A 7,066-nucleotide genomic window follows, 5' to 3' on the forward strand; every position below is an offset into this window, starting at 1 on the left:
CAGTTGTTCCCCTAATGTCACCCGAACCTATCCTATATTCTATGGATTCTAGTTCAGTCCTGGGATGGAATCTGCTTCTACCCCACCTCACTCTCTCTTGAGATGCCTCCTTGCTCTAAGCCCTCCTCTGGAGGAGGAGGCCAGCCCCAGTCCAGGGGCGTTTAAATCCCCGTCCACTTTCTCCCCCTCCTCTTCAGCCTCTGCTGGGCTCCCCGATCACAAACTGAACACACGTCTCAGAGCTCTACACCAAGGTACCCCCCCCATCCCACACCTCGGCAGTCTGCTGGCACTTCTCACCCCCACCCCGCAGAGGCACAACTACCCTCAGGCTAGTCTGGTCCTCCCTTGGAGAGAATTCCTGGGCAGCTACGATAGCGTGGAGGCCCATATCTAAGCCAACTCCTGCTGGTTCCTCTATAGACCCAGCAGACTCTGTTCCCTCTTCGTGGAGACCAACGGGGCCTCTGGGAACTGGCATAAAAGTTTCAACTAAAATATTCCACCGCAGAAGCTGCTGAGTCTCCTCCTCCACTGTAGTGGGAGCACTAGAAAAACATTCCCCTTCTCTCCCTGAGAATCTGTCCTGGGGCAAGCCGGCTGTGGAAGGCTATATAATGTGGCCTGAGCAGGGATGACTATGGACCAATTGAGATCCAGGCGCTGAAACAGGGGAGAAAGTGAGCTTGCTCCAGGCTGTTTGCACAGGACCAGGAGCCTCCTAAGGAAAAGGGAGACTAGGGTGACATCTACTGTTCTGCTTTCCTCAGCCTAGCTCTCTACCGGACTTCTGACCACACCCACCTCTCTTAGCCCATCACTTTCTCTTTCTCTATTTGCATTTTTGTTTCTTTCTCCTCCGTCTTATCTCTCCGGATCTCTATTTAGGTGATTCTATACCCACACCTGTATCTCCCTTACTTTCTCTCTGCTTTTCTCTATCTCCAACTTCAGTCCTCTGTCTCTGTCTGGCACAGGCTCCCCCTTCCCCCCCCAAAAAAAACCTGCCACTACATGTCTGTCTCTACTGTTTCAACTCTATTTCTTTGTATCTCTTCTGCTCTGTCTTTGTCTATTACTGCTTTTCAGGGTCTCTGGCTTTCTGTGTGTGTTTTTTTTAATTTCCTATATTTCTCATATCTTTTAATATCTCTACCTCTGAAGGAAAACTATGACAAATCTGGACAGCACACTAAAAGGCAGGGACATCACTTTGCAGACAAAGGTCCATGTAGTCAAAGCTATGGTTTTGCTGGTGGTAATGTATGGCTGTGAGAGTTGGGTTATAAGGAAAGCTGAACACCACAGAACTGATGCTTTCAGATTGGGGTGTTGGAGAAGACTTCTGAGAGTCCCTTGGACAGCAAGGAGATCAAATCAATCAATGCTTAAAGAAATTAATTCAGGCTCTTCACTGGAAGGTCAAATACTGAAGCTGAAGTTTAAATACTTTAAAGACACATGAGAAGATGGGACTCACTGAAAAACATCACTTTGATGTTGGGAAAGATTAAAGGCAAAAGCAAAAGAGAACAGCAGAGGATAAGATGGATAGAAGTGTCATGGAAACAACGGACATGAACTTGGACAGACTTTGAAAGAGTGTAGGATAGGAGGGCCTGGAACATGCCATGGAGTCAGGAAGAGTAGGACATGACTAAACAACAACAATCTATCTACCTTTGTCCCTGATTCTTTGACTGTCCTCTGACCCTGATTCTTTGACTGTTTCTGTCTCTGTCCTGGGCTTTCTCTGTTTCTTTGCCTGCCTCTATCTACTCCTCTTTCTGACTCTAGCTCGGTTCTATCTCTCTGTCATTCTCTCTGTTCTCTATCTCTGTCTGTATCTATGTGTTTCTGCCTGTCTCCTGGTCTGCCAATCTGCCTGCCCAATGTGTGAGTCTTTGCTCTGTTTTATTTTCTTCCTCAGTTTGGTGTCTGTATCCTGTTCTCCTCACAACAGAATTCTTTGCTCTTGCAGCCCTTACCCTTCAGAACTCAGAAGTCCCAGAACCCAGCCTCCAGCAGTTTTTGATTTTTATAAATAGGCAGAAGGCAGATATTCCCAAATGGAGAGCGCTGGAGATTAGGCAGGCACCATAAGGGTCCTAGTTCTCTATGTTTAGGAAGTCTTCTGATGATCCAGGAGGGTATCTACAATTCCTGGTCCCCCTAATTTCCTTCTGCACAGATCCTCAGTACCCCTCAGCCAGTGTATAGCACCCCCAAGTGGCAACCTAAATTAACTGCTGCTCTTCTCTCTTCATTCAGTTGTGTCTGACTCTTCCTGAATCCCAGGAATTTCTTTTCATTAGCCCTTTCATCCAATAATCTTTTATTGTCTATTTCCCCAGAATCTCTTTTCTCTTCCTCTCCCTGACTCACACTTCTTCTGCCAGAATCCTTTCCCCTTAGATCCTGGTGCTACTTCCTTGCCTGTTCTTAGTTTTGCAAAAGAGATCGGGACCCAATTTTGAAGTCAGAGGAATTAGCTTCAATCCCGTTTTTGCTACTTAAAAGCTTTATAACTTAAGGTGACTCACTTTCCTCTTCCAAGCCTCATTCTCTCCTATGTAAAATAAATATAACAATCCATCAAAATGTGTCTCAGTGTGTTGGGGAAGAAAATGTACTAGAGATGGATGTGATCACCTGTGTGACATTCAGGCTCATTTTCCTCATCTGTAAAATGGGAACACTGGACTATATGATCTCAGGGTCTCTTCTAGTGCTGTATCCCATTCCTCTTTCTCATGACAGAATTGTAAATACTTCAAATCAACTCTCCTGCCCCTTTTAGATCTTCTGTCCTCCAGGCTAAATATCTCCAGTTCCTTCAGCTGATCCCCTTACAAGATGGTCACCCTAACCTTTTGGGCACACTCAAGTATGTCTTTTTTCCTTCCTAAAACAGAGAGCCCTGGGGTAGCTAGGTGGCCCAGTGGATAGAGCACCGGTCCTGGATTCAGGAGGACCTGAGTTCAAATCCGACCTCAGACATTAACGCTTACTAGCTGTGTGACCCTGAGAAAGTCACTTAACCCTAATTGCCTCACCCCCAAAAAATTAGAAAACAGAGAGCCCAGAAATAAGCAAAATACTCCAGACACAATACCCTCCTGGAACAGGCTTTAAAGGCCAGTGCTCCTAGATCTAGATTCACTCTAGGTACACATGACCAAAATTCAAACCCAGATGAGATGGGGAGGAACCACAGACTGAAGAGGGAGGATGGGGGTGAGCAAGTGACAGGAACTGGATATAGTGGAGCCTGCTGGGTTCTGGAGAGACTGTTGTTAAATTTTCAGTGCAAACATTTGTACCTCAAAAATCAGCAACTCCTACAAATTGGGCTTTGATATGTTGTTTTGTTGAGTCTCTAGACTTAAGAAAAAATGTTTTAAAATGTCAAAGAATAAAATATCAAGAAAATGTTAATCATGTAGATCAAATTTAAAAGTGTGTCATGCATACCCCCGCAAGAGATGATTGTTAAACATTTTGGAAAGGTTTTTTTGGTTGTTGTTTTGTTGTTGTTGTTGTTGTTGTTTTTGTCTTTGTGATTCTAGCATCTAGTTCAGTATCCCTAATACATGGCATTTTTTTTACAAAGGCTTGTTGATTGACTGATTGATTTATTTACAATTAATTTGGGTCACACCATCCAGACATTATTCTTGTGACCTTCACACTGATTGGTTTTGGTTTTGGTTTTTTTCTTTTTGTTTTTTTTTGTTGTTGTTGTTGTTGTTTGTTTGTTTGTTTTGCGGGGCAATGGGGGTTAAGTGATTTGCCCAGAGTCACACAGCTAGTAAGTGTCAAGTGTCTGAGGTCAGATTTGAACTCAAGTACTCCTGAATCCAGGGCCAGTGCTTTATCCACTTTGACACCTAGCTGCCCCTGTTGTTTTGTTTTTGCAGGGCAATGAGGGTTAAGTGACTTGCCCAGGATCACACAACTATTAAGTGACAAGTGTCTAAGGTCACATTTGAACTCAGGTCCTCCTGACTCCACTGCGCCACCTAGCTGCCGCCCCCCATCCCTATTGTTAAACATTTACCGGCACACCACTGCATGGAAAGAACACATTAAATTCCTGCATTTTCTCAAAAAGATGCTCTTCCTCCTTCCTCTCCTCTATTTAACAGCCTCAGGTCCTTCTCAGTGTCTGTCAGTCAGCCAACAAGAGTTTATTAAGCACCTATTACATGCCAGGTATGGGGTGTTCAAGGGAGGACTAATATCTCCGGTGTGAGGGCTTGCCAAGCCCTGCTCATCCACTTTTGGTGTCCACCTGATTCACCCAATTCTCACCTGTGGCTCCAAGAAGATGTAGCATGTGCAGCAGCCACACCCTGCAGATGACTAAACCAGCTTATGGGTAACCTCCAGGTCTCAAACCCATTGGTGAGTTAGGGGGATATCTACACTCCAAACATGTGAAGACTTTCCCCATTGGAATAAATGGATGACAAAAAATTTGTGAGAACAGCCATGAAGGCAGCTGAAGCAGACGCTGTGGAGTACTTAGAGCTTGGTCAGACAGTGAAGACACCAAGGTCATCCATCCACTGTATCCCCAGCCATCACCAGTCCTCTTAACTTTTGTCCTGCTACTGGATTTGAACAACTCTGGAAGAAAGATTGAAGTGGACAACTTTGTGCAACTCTGCCTCGCTTAAATCCAATTCATGTGCAAGTCAAGACACCACCCAACATCTACCATTTGACCCCAACATTGTGATGAAAACTCTTGAAAAACAAAGGATGAACAACAACTATGTGCCAGGCATTATGCTACGTGCCAGTACTGCTCAATCCCCTCCTCCACCACCTCTAAGTAGCCTTCCCTGATTCCTCCCCCCTACCCAGAGATATCTCTTTTCTCTGAGCTACTGTAGCCTGGACTGTGTGCTATCCATTAAAAATTTTTGAGTCATAGATTTGGAGGTCCAAGGGACCTCTAGTCCAACCATCCCATTACTACAGATTACTGCAGACATAGGCCCAAACAAGAGAAGTGACCTTCCCAAGATCACAGGTAGTAAGAAAGAGTTAGGGTTTAAATGGAGATCCTCTAATCCAATCAAGTCCTCTTTCCCTTACAGAAAGGGATCCCACATTACCTGGTATTGTTAATTATCTAGTCTCCTGAGTGTGTCTCCTCTCCTTAGCCAGAGATGAGAGGCCTTGGAGAGCAGGACTCCTGGAGTTTAGGCTTAAATCCTCAGTAACTAGCACACCATAGCTAGAATGAATGAATGAATGAATGAATGAAATTGGGGGCCTGCTGGAGTTGGTGAGGAGGTCATCTAGTTCAACCCATACCTTTTACAGATGAAGGTACTGAGACCCAAAAAGGGAAAGTGATTTGCCCAAGGTCACACAGAAATTAAATAATAATAGCTCATAATTCTATTGCAATAATAATAGCAATAGCTATGGCACCTTAAGTTTGGAGTTTATTTTTGTCCCAGACTAATTTAATTGGTCTAAGGAGTTCCTCATTAGGAAACTCCTTCAAATAACAACTGAGATAGCACTTATTCTGTGCCAGACAGTGTGCTAAGCACTTTACAAGTATTATCTCATTTTGATCTTAGAACAATTCTGGGAGTTAGGTGCCATTATAATCCCCATTTTGCAGATGAGAAACCTGAGACCAACAGAGGTTAAGACATTTGCCCATGGTCACACAGCCAGAAAGTATCTGAGGTAGGATTTGAACCAGTGCAGATCGGATGGACCAACTGCTCTAACAATTTAGTTTTAGAGAATGATATGGGGCTCTTTGAAGGAGTCAAAGAGACTGTGTGTGTCACAGACAGCAACTGAACTCTGAGGCCAGTTGCTACAAATGACACAATATTGCCTCTCAGACTTTAAGTTTTACAAGTCACTTTCCTCACTACCACCTTTAGAGGTGTATAGCACAAATGCTATTATCCCCATTTTATAGATGAGGAAACTGAGGCTGAGAGAATCAATGAGACTTGTCTATGATCATACAGTGAGTAAGAAACAGAGCTGGAGTCAAACCCAGGATTTTTGATTCTCAATCCTTTCCTCTACCCCACACTGACTCACAACCCTCAAAAGTTTGGGAGAAATATATGCAGGAGTAGGTACCATTTCCTCTGCTCCTCCACTGTGGAATTAGGAGTACCCCAGAGACTGGTCCTCACAATTCCTACCTACCCTACCTTTGCTCTAGCCTGATCCAGAACTCAAGAAGAAAGAACTGCTACTACTACCACCACCACCATTATCACTACCACTACTATCACTACAATTACTATAACCATCACCACTACCACTACCACCACTACCATTGTTATGGCCACTACCACTATTATAACTACTATCACTACTATTACTACAACCACCACCACTAGTAGCACTACAACCACTAACACCATTATTACTACTACTACCACTACCACAACTACTACCACCACTACCACTATCACTACACTAACACCATTATTACTATCACTACCACCACTACTACCGATATTATTATGATTACCACTACTAGCAGCTAACATTTATACAGCACCTACTATGTGCCAATTCTTGTAATTATTATCTTATTTGAGCCTCATAACAACCCTGAAAGGTAAGTGCTATTATTATCCCCATTTTAAAGATGAGCAAACTGAGGCTCAGGGAAGTTGTGCTTGTCCAGGGTCACACAGCTAGTAAGTGTCTGAGGCTGGATTTGAACTCAGATCTTCCCAGTTTTATCTACTGTGCCACCTAGTTGCCAGCTATATTTGGAGTGTGAGGACCTAGATCTCTTCTAGGCTTTGGAACCTTGAATTCCCTCTCTGGGCCTCAGTGCCCTTAATACTCCAATGAAAGAGTTAAATGATCTCTAAAGCCCCTTCCAGATTTAAATCCTGTGTCTTAAGAATTGTCTGCTTCTATCCCCACAAATGCACAAGGAGTCAGGCCATGTGTTTTAGTGACCAATGTTTTCCCCTTCTTCTTTATTAAATTAAATGTTATTCCTTCAATTAACAAGCACTTTTTTTTTCTCCTTCCCACCTCCCTTCCTGGGAGA

This window comes from Dromiciops gliroides, chromosome 1 (genome assembly GCF_019393635.1).
Source record: "Dromiciops gliroides isolate mDroGli1 chromosome 1, mDroGli1.pri, whole genome shotgun sequence".
Classification (NCBI taxonomy): domain Eukaryota; kingdom Metazoa; phylum Chordata; class Mammalia; order Microbiotheria; family Microbiotheriidae; genus Dromiciops; species Dromiciops gliroides.